A 19,226-nucleotide genomic window follows, 5' to 3' on the forward strand; every position below is an offset into this window, starting at 1 on the left:
AAGTAATTATATTTGCAAGTATGAATGTATTACAAACCACCATTCCTCTAAGTAAATTTAAACAGCACCCTTGATCTCTATCAGTAAGTCTTTTTCTGTTAACTAATAACACATTGCAGCCAAACCTTTCACTGCCATCTGTTCAAATGGAAACATGTGGTATTAGAGTTCTAATACTGTGCCCTTGGTAAAGATATACCTTAGAGATTTCTTTTGGAAAACTTCATAGTTAGCAAACAATTTGTGGGCAGTTAATTTGCTCCCTTGCTGGGGTTTGCATTCCCACGTGTGAAATGTGCTATTCTGATGGTAATGTTAAATTAAATGAATGTACACAGGATCATATTTACATAATATGGATTGTATTTACTCTGTGGGAAACTTGACTGTCCTGTAAAAGACCATTATTGAACAGAACAGAGAGTATTTGAATTTATTTTTGTTGTTCTTCAGCTCTTCCTGTAGTATAAAGTTGTAGAACGAAACGTCCTCTTCTTGCATCAGTTCAAGCCATATTACATCGTAGAAATGAAAAACACCTTCAATACATGCAAACACGCATGGAGCCACACACACTCATCTTGCAGTACAAATTCTCAGGGGGTTACGCTGATTGAAAAAGCATAATGTATTCACACTATAAACACATTTCCTTTTGTTTTTTCTTTTCCCTTTTCCCCAACAATCTCAAAACAAACTATTTTGAGAACATCTTCAAAAAGTAATGCCAGATTGTTAGACACTTATGGTGAACAGTGTGTTTCCTAATGCAGTAGAGTTCTTCTCCTGTGAGCATGGCCATCACGATTTTACTAATTGTCTTAGGATTTGAATACGTACTGCAATACATATTTTTTGTGATCAAAGGTTATCAGTAGTAAAAGCTGTTCCTTTTGGAATCACATAACTTAGTGAACGTGTTTGACAAAAGAAAATGAAGATCAAACGATGAACACAAGCATTTTGCAAACACTACCATGTGCTTGTTTTAATGGCAAGGAAAAACGTTCTTCGAGCCCTGAGATTTATAAATTAATTCAGCAAATCACCTTACCCTTATCAAACCAGTAGTTCAAGAAATGGAGAAAAGATTAGAAAGTAACTAAAAACTTGTGTGTTAAAGCCCACAAAATAAATGCTACAGCTACAGTTAGAGTTCTCAAGTTCTTGCCTTCCTCTACTTCATGCATATGAGACTATGCAGCCCTTTCTTCTATGTCAAATGTTTGGGTCCAGCCATGCACCTACCAAAACCTGTGGGCATTCATGCTGGGCAGGTCAAGGGAGACTGAAAACAGCATCCTGCCTGCAGATCTGGATGAAGACTATTGCCAGCAGGGGAAACTGAGGGAAGGAATATAAGCAGACCAACTTTCAGCAGTATTTTTTTCGTTACATCTTAGTTGCATTTCCCAGCCATCAACAGCTCAGAGGCTTCCAGAGAGGAAGGTCTGTATCCGCTTTTCCAAATCTAACTCTTCCACGATTTTGAAGTAGCTTTTAAACCTACTTTACTTTTTATTTATCTGTACTATTTATATGCAGCAATGAGTTCCATGGCTTAAACAGACGTTACAAGGAAAACTGTTTCTTTGGCAGCCTTTATTCCAAGTTCCAAGTACTCTTACTTGCCATCACTTTAACTTTCTGATAGAAAACTCATATGCCTTCTTTTTCAGAAGAATATTAGCAGTATTCCAAAGTCTTCTAAAGCCTTCCTTTTATAATACTACAGCTCTGTGGGGTACCAGGGTTTCTACCCACACAGGACAGATGGGACTCCCTTGTCCAGCAAGGCACCACTCATTATCTCGCCACTTCCTTGCAGGCTGGTTCTTGGCCCCCACCATGTTGGTCCATACAGTTGTGCTTCCTTCATGCCTGCCTGCTCCACTTTCAGACGTCTTCATGGAAATGCTTCTTTTTTTATGCATAAATTAGGAATAGAAGAAGTAGTTTAGCACCATTGGGGTGCAACCTTGCATCTTAAAGATAGCGTGACATTCACTGGAATGAAAATGTTACTGGGAACACATTTTTCATTATATAAAGGCAGAGAATCTTTTCATGAACTCAAGTTTTTTTCATTAAAGAAATATCCTGATAAATGCATAAAATGTAAAATCTTGTGAAGAATGTAACAAAACTGCCTTTAGTGAAGACCATTTCTGCAGCTTTTCTGCCTAAGGTTTTCTTGGTTTGCTTTTAAGTGATATCATTGACATTTACAAACAGAACTTTCCAGTAAAAGTAACAGTTGAAAAAGCCACATATTTCTCAAAGCCGAGCTGACCTAACACAATGTTAGATTGAAGTTACATTTACATGACATGCTGTTTTGTTTGTTTTCAGTGGGGTTACCATCTTATAACAACATTTGGAAATGATAAAAGGATAAAGTGAGGACCCCCTGTCTGTTTATACTAACGCTGTATATTCATAAACAGGAACGAATCAGTGAGTACAAATCCCCTTAATTGTTTTATGGTTTTATTTATTTTTACTACATTTTATGTATCCCAATGAGAAGCACTAAGTTATTAATCATGTAGTAAGCCATATTATGTATTAGCAGAACTGTATGCAAAAAACCTCTTTCCAGTTTGCTTGGCTGCCAAAGAGATTGCACTAAATCATCCACACAATAACTCCACCCATAGTATTTGTTATAAATGGGCTAATATCACAAGTGTATTAAGTATTTATGGTATTTTCTAAAGTAATTTGTCATCGCATGGAATATATAATAAATAATGAAGATCAGAAATATTTCTGAGATCTCAAAAGTCTGCAATTCTGGCACTAATCTTAGCACAATTTCTTAGCTGAAAACTTAAATCAGCCTCTGGGGCTTCCAAGAATTACACTGGTACGTAACCTTTTTCAGGAGACTGTGGGAAGGGGATCATAATGTATGTCAGAGACTCTACACTGTCTTTGTGAGCAATATTCAGTTAGGTGAAGAATCCGTACATGCCAAGAATAAAATTTATTCTGAGATAGAATACACCGACAATCCTCTGTGCATGAGATGCAGAGTGGTGATAATTATACATGTACTAGAAATGCAGTGGATTTAGGTAAGCCTAAAGACATGAGAATAGCAGCTTTTTGTTCATTAAGCTCGGTATCCTGACATCGCCCACATAGGAATTTATACTGGTTTATTTCAAGCAATTAAATATAATGTAATAAATCATTATCTACTACATATATGAATAATATCTGTTCAGCTTTACAGACTGAACTCTATTGATCTGTCAGAATAAAGCATTCATTCTTAGAAGGATGGCTTGCTGTTAATCTATTGACCTAGAGCATCATGCTTTGAGGTGCACAGCAATGACTTTTTAACAGTGAACAGGAAAACCATGTAACCGCTTTGATATAAAGTAAAGAAGAAGAAATACTGAAACCAGATGAGAACTTGGGGTTTCTTTTAGAAAAAGTTAATGTGATCTCCCAGCATACTAAAACTGTCAGGATAAACAACCTTTCCTATATGAAAAACACTGTTGGATCTCATTTCCATGAAATGCTGTCCAATTTTCTGTCCAATGCTGTCCAAATGCTGGTGTTGGAATTCTTATTTCAGAAAGAAAGATGCTTTTCTTTACTTCTTGCACACTAAAATTTTGGTCAATTGAAAGAAGGCAAACATCACAAACTGATTTGACTTGGAGAGAAAAAAATTATGTGCTTGGGTTTAAAATCACATTTTTACAGTTCTGACTGATTGTGACATCTGATCATTCAAATAGAGTGAAGGATCACTTCCTGTGTGACAGACTCAATTCTTATCTCAGAGGTATGGAATAAATTTATCCTTGTCTGCCTAAGTAATGCAGGCACTTGCGATGCACTCATCACTGTAATGTGGACTGTAGTGTTTGTTGTCTTAGCTGTTTTTTTCCTTAAATTAATTAACTACAAAATCATTCTTGTTTTGTTCTCAAATCATGCCTTTCAAGCCTATGTTCAAATCATTAGATTTTGGTAGCATCAGTGATCAAGGAAAGTGAGCGTTCATGGAAATTTAATTTTAAAATATGGTGGATGAATCTCGGAGTAGAAATACTCATGGAATAAAAACAGATGAGATGATTCCATCCAATTATAGCAATTCAAGAAAATATGAATTTACATATGAAAGCTTCATAACAAATAATTTAAGGACAGACAAATGTGTTTACTGACATTCCTGGAGAAAAAAAAAAAGAAAAAAAAACAACCTAAAATAATCTGAAAAATTTCATCATATATTATTTATTTAGCTTTAAAACAAACCTTAAAGAACCTAATGACATCTCTGACGCTTATGTTGGTTCACACATGAGAGAGACATTCTTATTATTTTCTATGTATGATCTTCAGCTATATAAATACCTTTTTTTTTTTGGTGAGGATTTTTGGCTCATTTGGCACACCAAGCAGGTCAACTACAGTTAACCTGCAGCACTGAGACGTCGTAACTTTTGATCATGCCACCACTGTATCGTTTCTTGTTCAGTTGTCTGTTTAAGTAATACACCTCTACTCAAAATGGAAATTTAGAAGTTCTGGCAAAAAAAAAAAAAAAAGAAAAAGAACCTATGTTCTGAAATCCATTCCTTCATGAGTCCATGCTGGGAAGGCGCTGCATGCATGCCTGGGATTCTGCACAGTGTCAGCGTGAAATACTGTTTCAACCACTACTTGCACCCACGTGGCAGCAATTGCAGTGAGCTGAGCTAAGAGGCTTTTCAAAGACTGATAAAAGCATCACTGAGCAACTGCTTTCCCACATCAGTGAATAATTTCATCTTATTTTACTAATGCATGCCCATTTATGTTTGCTATTGGTCCTTTGCACTCTATTGGGCTAATATTTTTGGCACTGAAGATGTAGCGTCAGGAAATGGTGAGCTGTGGTGTGCAGAGATTCCCAAAGAAACACCAGCTTGAGGGAAATAAAGTTTCCCTGGCAGACTTATGATTGAGGGGCTGGAAGCAGAGCTGATTTGTTCAGGCACAGCACGGTGCCACCTGGGCAGCATTGGCTGCTACCTGCCCTGGCTTTCGCAGAGTGAAGATGTGTGTGACCTGCTGTCCTTCCCCTTCCAGGGGATGCGGATGTCACCTCTGCTGGCTTGACATCACCCTGGTGCAAAGGGAGATTTTAGAAGGGTGTGACTACATAATTTAGACAAGCTTTTAAATGATTTCACAGTGCCAGAGTTACATATAGCGCCTTTATTTTAGTAAATTCAAGACAGCATCACAGAAATGCTAAATTCACTTAAGAATTAACTAGTGCAATGATTCTGATCTTTTGGTTTCCTAATAGTTAAATTCCATTGGAGCTGCTTCTGATTTACAAGGGTATAGTAACAAAAGGAATCAGCCTATAGCTGTGCTTCCCAATCTCTCTCACACATCTTTGTACCTTTAAAAATGTTTGTATTTTTTAAGAACAAATTCCACTTGATGTTGGAGGGAATAAAAAGTTTCCAAAACACATTATTCCCCCAGACTTATTTTGTTTCCGACAAATGTAGAACAATGCTCAGAACTGAACTGGAATAGCAAGCGTTTCTTATTTGAAAAGAATGCTTACATTGTTATATGCAGTGTTGAGTCTGGGTAATAGGAAATCATGAATTTTGCATCCCAGTTTGGTAAAGCACTCCAACATTTGCTTAAAATTAAACTTAAGCACGTGCTTAAGTGCTTTTATGAATCCTAGCACAAATAAAGATACCACCCGAGTAAGTAGCCAAAAAGATCTGTTAGATTTTCTAGTTTTTAATGATTGTGTCTAAGCTGGTCTATAGCAGTGGAAGGTTGCAGCTGCCTGAAAAAAGCTTATTTAGTGATCTTTGATACTTACAATGACCCTACAAAGCTGTAGATTTTAATCCATTGTATTCATTTCTTCAGTTTTTCTATCATGAATGTCTTATGTGAGCTTGAGACAGTCATTAAGGGTCATTATCAAAGGCATCTAAGAAGATTTATAAAAATTCCTTAGCTGAACATCTTTAAGGATGCTTTTAGTATTATTTATACACTTTGAAAATCTGGCCCAACATGTCTGACTGCACCTCCTGGGCTAAGAATTATTATGATACTCATAAATATACCTAAGTAATACCCACTCATTGATAATTTTGACGTAGTATCATTAACATCATTAACATCTACAAAATTTTCATGAGATTGGCCACAAGAATATTTTAAAAAAGACAGAAATAGATGTGGTATAACTATTTAAAAGAAATTATCTTTCTGTTAGCACTGCAAGTGTTTGAATCCAATATTTAGAATAATTAAATATTTTAGTTTGGAAGGGATTTGAGGAGGTCAGTGCCACCTCAGAGAACAGATAGCTTCAATATAACAACAGTCTTCAAGGTATTTTGGGGACCTGTTTGCTCTTGCTTCACTGTGGGCTATTTATAGCTATAGCAGATGTCTATTCCTGAATATCTGGTAGGTATAGGGGTGACTGTACCATTGCCACTTGCATATACACAGTTCCTCCTTTGTAAACTAGCCCTTGGGTCCCTTTTTACTTTTCCTAGTAATATTCCACAATGTCTAGCCTTAGTACGAGAAAACGGTACCTCCCTTTTGCAGCACATGAACCTCAAACTGTATTCATATTCTTTTCCTTGCTCTAATGCATTGCAAACTCACTTATAATGCTGCTCTCCATGTTCCTGTCTTCCTTTGATTATTAGGTCTAGGATAATTTTTCACCTGATACCTTTGTATGTTTTCCAAAATGAATTTCATTTTGTCATTCTTCCTGCCCATCATTCTAATATCTCTGATGATCCTCTCCAAAACTTGTTGAAGTCAATGGGAATCTTGGATCCGTACCCAGGTTACTTTATACTATCTGTCTTTCATCACCTTTTGCAACTCCACCCTCTTATTCATCATAGAGGACTTTCATTAATGGGTGGCTTACTTCTTCAAGATCATTAGTGAAAATGTTAAATAAAACCATACTGAATACAGATCCCTGAAGTACCTCACTAGGAAAAGACCTTCCCACAAATCTGTATTTTAATGTTTTGTCTTCTGCTTTTGTTTATAGTCCTTCAGCCACTTTTCATTCCACAAGATAGTGCTCATACCCCAGGCAATTTAAATTAATTCAGCATTTTCTATCAAATAGTTTCCACATCCTGGGCCAAACTCTTCCCCAGTTATTCATGCACACACTTATTGATGTCAGTGGGATTACATACAAGCAATGCATGAAAGAATGTGGTGGTGGTGGTGTGTCCCATGCTTTCCTTTCAATTTTAGGTTTTGAGTTTTGTTTTATGATAATCTGGAATTTGAAAATCAGTATATGTTTTTTCTGCGTTGTCTGTTGCAAGCTGTTGTCCAATTAGATAGAATAATCTGATTACGCTAACAGAAAATATTTTCTTCATCTCTAAAGTGTGGGCTTAATTTATGATAAAAAACCTTGAAAGAAGTTGTACTCCCCTTTTTACATACATACACATGAAATTATCTGTATATATATTTATTAAAAAGAAAAATTCTTCTTCTAGTATCTAATTAATTTTATGACAGCAATCTTTCTTGAAGCTGAACTGATCTTTTGGGAGAGTTATGCCTATATTCAATTTTATTGAAATTTGGAACTTTCTGAAGTACTGGAATGCTGCTGGATTTTTTTCCCCAACTTCTTGTGTGAGTTGGAACAACTTCATTGTCATTACATAGATCTGACATACTGCAGAAGATGCATCTTGAAATATTTTCAGTGACAATCCGAGGAATGGAATCTGAGTCAGAAATCATAAAAATTACCATAGGATCAGCCAACAAAATGACTTTTTAATTAAGATCCTCTCTGGATACTTAAATGGTATCCCCAATTAATATTAATAAAACCTGTTTAAAACCAGATCTAGCTGGAATAGCCGAGGAGCTGTTGGTAAAGTTCCTAGGTCACTGATTAAATCCAGTACAGATCAGTAACGATTGAAATTTACGTTTGGAAACAAACAGGGAATATTTTCATTAGTTCAGCCTAGTATCCAGTACAAAGGTGACAATATAATTAAAAAAGAAAGACATATTTAGTACTGTTGTTACCCTTGGGAAGATCTCAATGCAACACAGAGCGTGCAGGGGACTTTCTTGTGATCACAATGGAGAAGTCACAAGTAACCGGATGAAAAATATTAGCAAAGAATCTTGTCCAGCTGCAGTCTGCTCTGTCCCCGCTATGCTCATCAACGTATATCAATTGAATTAGGTAAATAAAATCAACATCCATGGGTCTTCAAAGGCACCTGCCTCTATTCCTTAACTACTCAGGGAAATTAGTCACTTGTTTTATGAAAACTCTTTCATTAGGATCCTCAAATTTGAGTGAAAATCATGTGCCTAAACTGGGGGAACTGAGTCCCATCTGCAAAATAAGTTTTAGATGTTTGTATTCAGATGAGCAATTCTAATCCCCTTGCATAAACGCTCAGGTGCTGTGCTGAAAGTTTCTGTCACATCCTCTGGATGGGACTAGCTCAGAAGAACAGGTATGTGTGCAGTGCCGTTTAGGCTGCAGAGATTGACCCTGATGCAGTCCCATGAAGAGCCTGGTTAGCTGAGTCTGGCAGAGGCTTTTTCACATAACACTGACAACAGCCAGCTCCCACCAGGGAAGGGTGTAACCTGGTCCAGACCAGTCCAAGCAAAGGGGACGATCCAAGATCTACATCCATATTGGACAAAAGTGGTGGGAGCCCACCAGTCCCATGCTCCAGCAGAGCTCGTTGATCATCACCTGTAAAGTATTCTGAATAAGAGACTGCCTCACCTCCAGGTCCACTTTGCACCCACGCGTGAAAGATTCAGGGGGCTACGGAGAAGGAAGGCAAGCAGACCCCTGTGCCTTCACAAGTTTAGTATTCACTCATTCAACATGGAAAGAACTGTGATTCAACTCACCACAGCATGAATAGTTGTATTTTATGATAGAAAGCCATTCAACAAGTGGCAGGGAAAAAGAAAACAAAAACCAAAACAGAACAAAACAAAAACCAAACAGACAGAAGAAAAAACTTTCTCAACCCTTTTAGATGTGCTCACATATCTGACAGGATGGCATCAAAATTTCACTAGAACTTAAATACAGGCTTGCTCTACATCTTCCCAGACTACAGCACTTGCAGTAAGTCATGGTATACTAAATTAGGGTAGAGGGTTAGGTAGAGGGAAATGTGTGGCCACAAATTTGCTCTTTCAGGGCTTTGTTCTGGGCATCATACTCCCTGGAGCAACAAAATGAATCATATTTTGTTTGTGGTGGTTAATCTGCTCCTGTCACAGGGTCTCAGAGGAAAAGACTTTGGGATCAAATTGCATTTGTCACCTGAAATATGCAGTCTGGAGGGGACAAAACAAAGGGCAATATATGAAAATGTATGTGTTCTGCTTTTGACCTTCAAGTTAAGATTTCAGATAGTATATGAAGCAAAGAGTAATAGAAGCAATATATATGTACATATATCTCACAATTAGAGTATATCTAACTCCTATGGAGGCACTGAATGCCATACTGTCCTTTGTTAACCATAACTAATGGATTAATTTCTTGTACTTGCAACCATTAGTGTTAAAGTCAGGGGTCTAAAGGAAGGCAAGGCAAAGGGTTTAAGATCTGGTGGATGGAGATAGCCTAGAAAGATAGCAGAGGCCAGCACTTAATTGCTATTCCAGACTCATCACCAGTATCAGCCATGATTTCTTCTCTTGGATGTATTGAGGGTTGCCTATCCACGCGTCCCATGTACCACTAACAGGCCCCATCTCAATGTGAGGTTGAAAGACTTCTGGAAGAGCAACAGCAGACAGAAAGACGTAGAGCATGCTGCATGGTCTCAGCAGTCACCAGCCACAAGAAAAAATACATGGAAGATGTACTCCTTCTGGTTTATTAGAACTCAGTTCTTTTTTAGGAGCAAGCTAATAGCATGAACTGGCACTGAGTTGTCTAGCCAGGACATCCATTTAAGTCAATGAGGAGAGGTAGGTGCTTTTGAGACTTTCAGAGGTGGATTGAAACCACAGAGCTGAAACACCAATGTTGGGAAGTGAACTCCCTTTAACCTGCTGCATTAAAATCTTGGGCAATGAGAAGAGGGAATTTATATGCAGAATTGGTGAGTGCAGCACATAGACAAAATCCCACCTATTTAAACACGGGTTTTAAATTCCTCTCCTAGACTCATTTTCACTAGTGGATTAGGTCTGTCACCCCTGTAGCTGACTGGGTTTTCTGTGTTTGTGTCCCAGAGGCACTGATTTATCTAGTCTTCCCAAAGATGCCACTTTTTATCCTAATTCATCATCTGTTTTTTTTTAAGGAAAAGAAAAAAGAAGTGTGTGTTGGGGGAAGGACAGGAGAGAGAAAGAAAGAGAGAAAGAGAGAGAGAAAGAGAGAGAGAGAAACAGCTCCTGGCGCAGGTATAAGATAAATACACGAAAACTATAGACATGAAACAGACACTGATCAGGTACACAGCAGGGTGCCTGTTTAATGTCCACTTTGTACCTATTGCTTGTACAAATAGAAAGCAGCGGCTTCAGACACAGCCTTCACTTTACCTGCTTCGATATTGAACAGACCTACTTTCCTACAGGAGACAAGAAGCAGTGGAAGTACAGGTGCCGAGTAATAACAGCCACAGGAAAAATCCGGACACACAAAGTCAAACCAGTGAAACTTGCCTCTGCTCATCTCACAGCTAGGGAAAAAAAAACCCAAATCCTTTACATTTTATGTCAGACGCAAGAATCCGTTTATAGGCACATACGCATAAAGAGTAACTATAGGTATACAGGTGTGGAAAGAAAAGGAGAGAAAAAGAAGGAATGCGAATTACAGTTTATGTCATTTTACTAATCTTGCTGGATTTCAGTGCCAGCTTGATTGTTTATTGCCTCTTTCTTTTCTTCACTGGCATCTTCTTGATACCAGTACTCTATTCTTGATACCAGTACTCTAGCAATGTGTTACCTTTATAAGTGATGGCTTGAAATTAATTTTCAAAAACTGCCTACATTGTATCAGTTAATTGTCCGGTGACTGTGGAGAAAAGAAACCAGAACCATGTATTTCAAGTAATGCCCAACACATGGCAAACATCAAGTGAGGAATGCAAGGCCTATGCTAGTGAAGAATGCAATAAATATAGGCCAGATCATAAACACTGCTATAATAAGACAATTGAGGAAGAAGATTTGAAAAGATAAAAATGATTTCTGTACCTTTGCTTACGCAGCTTCTCCAGGAAATAATTGAACAAATAAGCTCAAACCCATCACCTCTACGTCTAGTTCAACCATAAGCTTTTGAGCTCAATATTCTTGACTTTGAAAAAGGGAGAATGATTGTCTCCATAACAGGAATTAATCTGCAGAACATTCTGGCTTCTGTTATGCAGGAAATAAGAGTTAGATGACTACAGTGCTACCTCTGATCTTAAAAATCTGTTAACGTTAAAATGACCTGTGCTTCGCATTGTTTAAACATAGTGGTCCACATCTTATTTTGCTTCAGCCATCAACCCTACTCTGTAAGTCTATTGTAGTGAGCTAAATGCTCATCATCCTGCCCATCCTGCCCATATTTCTCTGTCCTGAATAATAATTCAAGAGTTACAGTCAAGGCAATTGCCACTGTGCCAGAATAAGCATGATATAATGTGGACCTCCGACTGTAAGATCTTCATGGTAGGGTTGTCTTACCCTCTATTTTGTTATACTACCAGTTTTCTTGAATACTGACATCAAAATAGGTATAAAACAGATCCAAATCCCCTTTCGCTGGCCATAGGGAATGTTGCATCAATGAAACTGTTCACCGTTTGTTCAGTTTTGCCGATGGATAGAGGAATTTGAGGGGATCGCAGAGTGGCTTTAAGCAGGTTAAAAACATACTGCATGACTATGTATCAAATTACAGCTTTGCTTAGAGGGGCTTGTGATGGTTTTAAGGCATGCTGAAAGAAAATTTAATATTAAAAAGGCCATTGGATCTATCAGACTGACAGCAAGGGTTGTCTTACTAATGAACAATCCAGAAGTTCATCTCCAGTGTTCCTACACATTTTAACAGCATTAAAAATATTATTAGTGATCTCCATAAATGGTTCCACAGTACAGGAGTTGCTGACAAGCACTGAGATTTTCAGTGACGGTTCTGGTACCTTTAACCCTATCCACAGGGATTGCTTGTATATTAATTAGAGATTTCCAGTGACAAGTGATAACTGGACTCTGCTTCAGCTTTCCACCTCATAACTGATTGTATGTGCTAAATGACAGCATTGTAAACTGTCTGTAATAAAACCTACATAGCGTACATATATAGAGTGAGGGTTAATTTTAATCTTTCTAAAATGCTCTGAGATTCTCAGATGAAGAGCAGTCACAATGCCTGGAAAATATCAAACCTTTACTATAGTTAAAAATAATCAAAGAAATAGACAAGATATGCTGCACAGAGAAAACACTTCCATATTTATTTCTGTTCTTACTCATGCAACATTTTTCTTCCAAGGACAAACTGTCCAGTACAGGTAACATCAAGGAAGCTCCACTGACCTGGTGGATTAGGGGTCATTGTAACTGTACTGGTGGATTAGAGGTCATTATACAAAGTTTGCCACTCAGTCTGATGCAATGTGTACCCAGCATTCACAGAAAGAGTGAAATAACTGGGCAGGCAGGCAGCAAAGCTTTCATATTATGTCTAATGAAATACATAGAGCAAGTGAAAATACACAGTCAGTGTGACATCTCCTGTCTCCTTCAGATGTGTACTGTTTTCCAAATATATCCTATTCTGCTGATACAGGCAGAGGTTTTTTGTATTTGCAGAATTGCAGTATTTCTCACTCTGTAAGGTCCTAAGGTCCTGCACTGACATCAAGGCAATGCTCTTCTGACTTTTGAGCTCCCCTGCCTGTGGGAAGCATGGACAGACAAGAGAAACCTGTGTTCCCAAGCTTTTTGACCAAAGCTCCAGTATAAATATGTTTGGGTGAGGACTTATGTCAGTGGAGACTGGCACTTCAAGAGGGACATGAGTCATCCCTTGGTCTTATGCTGGGGTGACAAGATGGGTGGAAGTGTCTGTCTCTTCCCTTTGAGACTGAATGATTAAACTGAGTGAGGGAAGAATTCAGTACGAGATTTAGACACCTTAATTTCATTCTCTACACATAGGCATGTATTACATGGGCAAGGTGCCTAAGCTCCCTAAATGGTCAATGAAGATGCAGTTGATTCAGTCAAAGGAACACAGAAAGTGATTCAGTTAACTATGAGCTAGGGGCAGACTCATCTGCCTAAACACAAGTTTCTGGTGTCTTTTGAAATGCTGTGGAGTACCCGACATACCTGATCCCACATCATGTGAGACTTCACCCATCTGGGCTGGTAGCTAGGTGGCAGCAAGTAAGATATCCACAGAAGCATGCATACTTTGGTATGTACCTGGCTAAGTACATGGCTGAAGCAGGAGAACTCTGTCTCAACTTTTAATTCACGAAGTTGAAGGAAACGGTTTAGAAGATGCTTCTAAGTATTTTTAATCACATAAAACATATAAGAAGTTTTAAATCACACTTAGTGAAAATTGCACCCATTCAGCTCTTGTGACTACTGTGCCTTCTGGTGCAGATGTTTTTGAGTTCCACTAGGACCGTAAAACCCTGACTACTATGCCATTGAATATTTAAGAAGTAAAATTAAATAGCAGTCAATTTCTGTTACAAACAACGACTGACTCAGCAAGGGGAAGTTTGAGCTGGATTTGCAGAAAAAATAAAGAAATTAGTATGGGTTGTCAGAAAGGAGAGTTTCTAGAAAGCCATTCCAGTTGTCTTACAGCTTTGACACATGGATTATGGAAATATGTTTCCTGTTCCAGTTATATAGAACTGTCATTTACACATAATCAGTCCACAGTTTGGCATTAAAAAAAAAAATAGAGACAACTAACAGTACCATCCTACTCAGACAGTAGAGAGGTACCTTGCTGAATGCAGAATGGCTAAATAATTTCTGGCAATACATACATAATACATAACTAAAACTGTTTTGCAGGAAAACAATCCATGTTGAAAAGAAATTGAGCACATAATGCTTAGTTCCTCTATATTCTTCCAAACTTTTTTCCACCATTCACTAACACATGTGGAACATGTGAGTTTACAGTCTCCCTATCAAAAAGATGCCCTGTGTTCTTTCTAGCCATAAGAATGTTTAATCTTGGTTTCAAAACCTACTGAGATTCTGACCTTCATGATATTAACTTTTCCCCAGATTCTGAATACCACTGGCATCAAAGTACAGGGTAAACATACTCTGACTCAAATACATTAGCACACTGTCTAACCATTGTGGAACCAGATTGAAATCTGGGCAGAAAATAATAAATGGTAGAGCAAAGTCACTCAAAAGCTGCAATTACAGCAAGTGCAGAAGAATACATACATCAGCACCAATGTTTATTTTTAGAATGATAGGGAAGCTTCATACTCTGCCTCTCACAGTCAGCAAGCTGTTTAGTAGAGGCCCAAAGTTCAGCTGCTCAGTGAAATATTCTCAGTCCTATGGGTTATCCTTATTCCATGGACAACTCATGAGTTCTAGCCACCAGAACACACAGCTCCTCACTGAAGTCCCAAGTTATGCCTATTTTTAGAGCTTTGGGATTTGCCATATTTTCTCTCAAGCCATAACAAAATCATATGGTTGTTGGACAATTTCTGCTAATATGAGGGCTAAGTTTGCATAAAAAAGCTTAGAAATAAGTTGCTCTGAAGCTTATTTCTTATTTATTAGAGCCCGTAAAGGGAGATAGCCACACCTCTCAAGTCATAGAAGGCAAAAGCAGGGACCAGGACAATACAGAACTGACCACTGTAGGAGAAGACCAGGTTCGAGACCATCTAAGGAACCTGAAGGTGCACAAGTCCATGGGACCTGATGAGGTTCATCTGTGGGTCCTGAGGGAACTGGCAGATGAAGTTGCCAAGCCACTATCCATCATATTTGAGAAGTCATGGCAGTCCAGTGAAATTCTGGCTGGCTGAAAAAGGGGAAACATAACCTCCATTTTTAAAAAGGGAAAAAAAGGAGACCCTGGGGAACTACAGGCTGGTCAGTCTCACCTCTGTGCCCAGCAAGATCATGGAGCAGATCCTCCTGAAAACTAAGCTAAAGGCACTTGGAAAAGAAGGCAGTGATCGGTAACAGCCAACATGGCTTCACTGAGGGCAAATTGTGCCTGACAAATTTGGTGGCCTTCTATGACAGCATTACAGCATTGGTAGATAAGGGAAGAGCAACTGACATCATCTACCTGGGCTTGTACAAAATATTTGGTGCTGTTCCACACAACACCCTTCTCTCTAAATGGGAGAGACATAGATCTGACAGATGGACCACTCGGTGAATAAGGAAAAGTTGTAGTCAATGGCTCGACATCCAAGGTGTTTCTCAGAGGTTAGCACTGGGACCAGTGTTCTTTAACATCTTTGTCCGTGACATGGACAGTGGAATCAAGTGGACCTTCAGCAAGTTTGCCAATGACACCAAGCTGTGTGGTGCAGTCGACATGCTGGAGAGAAGGGAAGCTGTATAGAGGGATCTTGGCAGGCTTGAGAGGTGGGCCCATGCAAACCCCATGAAATTCAACCAGGCCGAATGAAAGGTCCTGCACCTGGGTTGCGCCAATCACAAGCACAAATCCAGGCTGGGCGGAGAATGGATTGAGATGAGCCCTGAGGAGAAGGACTTGGGGATGTTGGTCAATGAGAAGTTCAGCATGAGCTGGCAATGTGTGCTCACAGCCGAGAAGGCCAACAACATCCTGGGCTGCATCACCAGCAGCATGGCCAGCAGGTAATGGAGGTGTTTCTGCCCCTCTACTCTGCTTTGGTGAGACTCCACCCGGAGTCTTGCATCCAGCTCTGGAGCACCCAACATAAGAAAGATATGAACCTGTTGGAGCAGGTCCAGAGGAGGGCCACAAAGATGATCTGAGGGCTGGAGCACCTCTGCTGTGAGAACAGACTGAGACAGTTGGGATTGTTCAGCCTGGAGAAGAGAAGGCTCCGGGGAGACCTTATTGCCACCCTCCAGTACTGAAAGGGGACCTACAGGAAAGATGGGGGGGTACTCTTTATCAGGGAGTGTAGCGATAGGATAAGGGGTAATAGTTTTAAACTGAAGGGGGGTAGATTTAGATTGGATATTAGGACGAAATTATTTACTGTGAAGGTGGTGAGGCACTGGAACAGGTTGCCCAGAGAAGCTGTGGATGCCCCATCCCTGGAAGTGTTCAAGGCCAGGCTGGATGGGGCTTTGAGCAGCCTGGTCTAGTGGGAGGTGTCCCTGCCCATGGCAGGGGCATTGGAAATGGATGATATTTAAAGTCCCTTCCAACCCAAACCATTTGATGATACTATGATTCTACGATTCTACGAAACTCAGAATGAGATGTTCTGTAAAGATGGAATGTCAGTAACTTTGAAGGTTGAACTGTACTGAGGGAGAAAACATCCAGTTAAGACAAATTGAACTCCCATAGATTTCTCTGGGAAAAAGCTACTTTTTCACTTGCTTCGGTTCTGAAGGCACTGCTTTCAGACCAGGAGGTTTTAATGCAAATTGTAACTATGGGAACATGCAAGGAGCACAAAAAATATGTTTAATCTCCAGATGAGGGAATATATCCTAATTAGTTATGTCTGCTCTGGTGTCTGGCTACCAGCTGACAGACTCGGCAGCTGATCTCTCTGAACCAATCCAAATTGGAAAAAGATTCGGGTTAGGGTCACTTTTCGAGTGGGCAAAGGTTGGGGCTGGTTGTTATTTAGACTGAACTAGTTCATTCATCTCTAGTTACCCCTATGTCAATACAATAGATTCCCTTAACATAATATGCCGTGGGCTAGAAATTTTCTGTTTTGTTTCTACCTGCACATTTTCATGGGCTGCTGCCAGAAGAGGAAGGCAATATGTCCTGGGACAAAGAGGAAGTTCTGGACACTTCTGGAAGAGCTCCAGAATGCACTATGAGAACAGACACTTTGGATGTAAAACCTTCAAGCTTTGTGCACTTCAGGTCAGAGCTCAGGTCAGGCTCAGACAGTCAATCCGAAGCTTATTTGTATGCCTGTGAACAATAGAGTCTATGTGAGGATTTGGGACTTTTATACTTCAGACCCTCTGTCACTATCTCTGCGCTAATTTAGCTTTTAGTATGTACTGGAAAGACTCATAATAGAGACTCATATAAAATGCTACTAAATCAGTGGAAAACCTCCCATCCATTTCAAAAGAAGCTGGTTTAAGTGTTTATCACATAGGTCCAGGACAAAAAATACCCTTAGATTACTGCTCAATTAGCAATCATTATTTAATGAAAACAGTCGGTTTTGCCTATCTTATCTTGATCTCTAAAATTGAGATTCTAAACATTCCACTTTGTAATTTCATAATTGGTTTTGTATAGTGACTTCTGAACGAATCTGCTTGATTTGTAAATTAAAAGAAACTTCATGTCAGAGAGACAAATCATTAGAGAATGTTCTGAACTTGGTATAGAGCTCCCGAGTTCCCAGATCTTTACATAAAGGCACAGGAGTAATGCTGAGAGTGAGAAGTGATCATCTCCTTTAAGTTAGTATTCTATTGCCAAGATAGAGCAGGACTTGATTTTCAGAATAACAGTGTTACCTTCATCATAATATCGCTAACATTAACAAGAATAAGTAGTTTCTCTAAATAATAGACATTTTTTCACTACTTTTCCTTCCTGCTTGGAGGACTGAGTGTGCGAACATTTGCAGGACCAGTATGGGTGATGCTTAGAGCAAAGCAGAGTACACCTATTCAGCAAGGCACTTAAACAGCATCTGCCATTGGCCCTTTTGTAAACAGTTCCTGGGCGCTGTTTGGAAGTATGCATGGGCCAGGGACGATTGCCCAGAGGCAGGGTGGTTGCAGTCCTCTGAAGACTCTGAAGACTCTGAAGTCTGAAGGACTTTAACAGCTCTTTATGTCACTGACCTCAGAGCCAGAGAACAGCCTGTGGTCTTACTCATATGGATATGGCCAGAGAGTCCTGAGATGTGCCTCCAAGAGCTGTAAATGCCCTGCAGACCTGTTAAGAATAAAAGGAAGAAGAAATTAATATTTCAGGATTCATATCACATGAAAAGAGCAGAACATTTTCCAGCAAAGCATTTCCATTTTTACATTGACTGACTCACTCTCCTGAGATCATAAAATAGACAAAACACAAACAGGAAGTACAAAGCAGTATATTATATATGACATATTTAAAACCCTAGAAAGGATCCTTCATTTAAGATTTTTCCCTTTTCACAGATGGACGACTGGGTGGTATTGTTTTGCTACCTTCCCTTAGCTCTTCACATCTGTCCTCTGACATGCTTTCCAACCCTTCTCCCCTCTAACCCAGTCCCCTTGCTGTATCCCACAGCATATGTGCAGGATGTGCGTAAAGCTAGCTGTTAATTATAAAATCTTGTCCACGCACTTTAATAGAAGCATGTGCCATGACATTGCTGACTACTTACTCTCCAATACATAATCTTATTATCTTCTTCCTTCTTGTGTTGTTGAAGAAGGTAACAGGGGTCACCAATCTACATTCCGAACATGTAGACCTTCTGGATTATCATCTGGCAAACATTACAAACTTCTCCCTTCATGATTATTTTCTATCTTTTTTATGGTCTTAGAGCACTGCACACTAGTTCCACTGATTATAAATTACAGGATGGGGAGAGATCTGATGAAAATATTCACCTTTAAGTGGCCCAGAATTTTATGTCTGTGAGAAAACACATATTTTTCATTGCTAACAGATGCAGCTCAGACCACAGCCAACCAACCACTCATAGCACACGGATACACACCTATATTACACACATTGTGCATGCACATGAACACATACCCTGTATTATAACAAGTTCAGCTTTCACTTTATCACCATAAAAAGCAACTGATGAACAGTCCAGAAGTTGCAACACTTTGCTGTGCAGCTGTCTGGCATACTTATGTGGCAAAGAGCAAGTGCCATGACAGCAAAATGGGTCACAATAATGAATGACATTTGCAGATTTCTTTTTCTTTGTGCCAGGACTCCTAAATGCACCGCTACTAGCATT

The sequence above is a fragment of the Larus michahellis genome, chromosome 3 (genome assembly GCF_964199755.1).
Source record: "Larus michahellis chromosome 3, bLarMic1.1, whole genome shotgun sequence".
Classification (NCBI taxonomy): Eukaryota; Metazoa; Chordata; class Aves; order Charadriiformes; family Laridae; genus Larus; species Larus michahellis.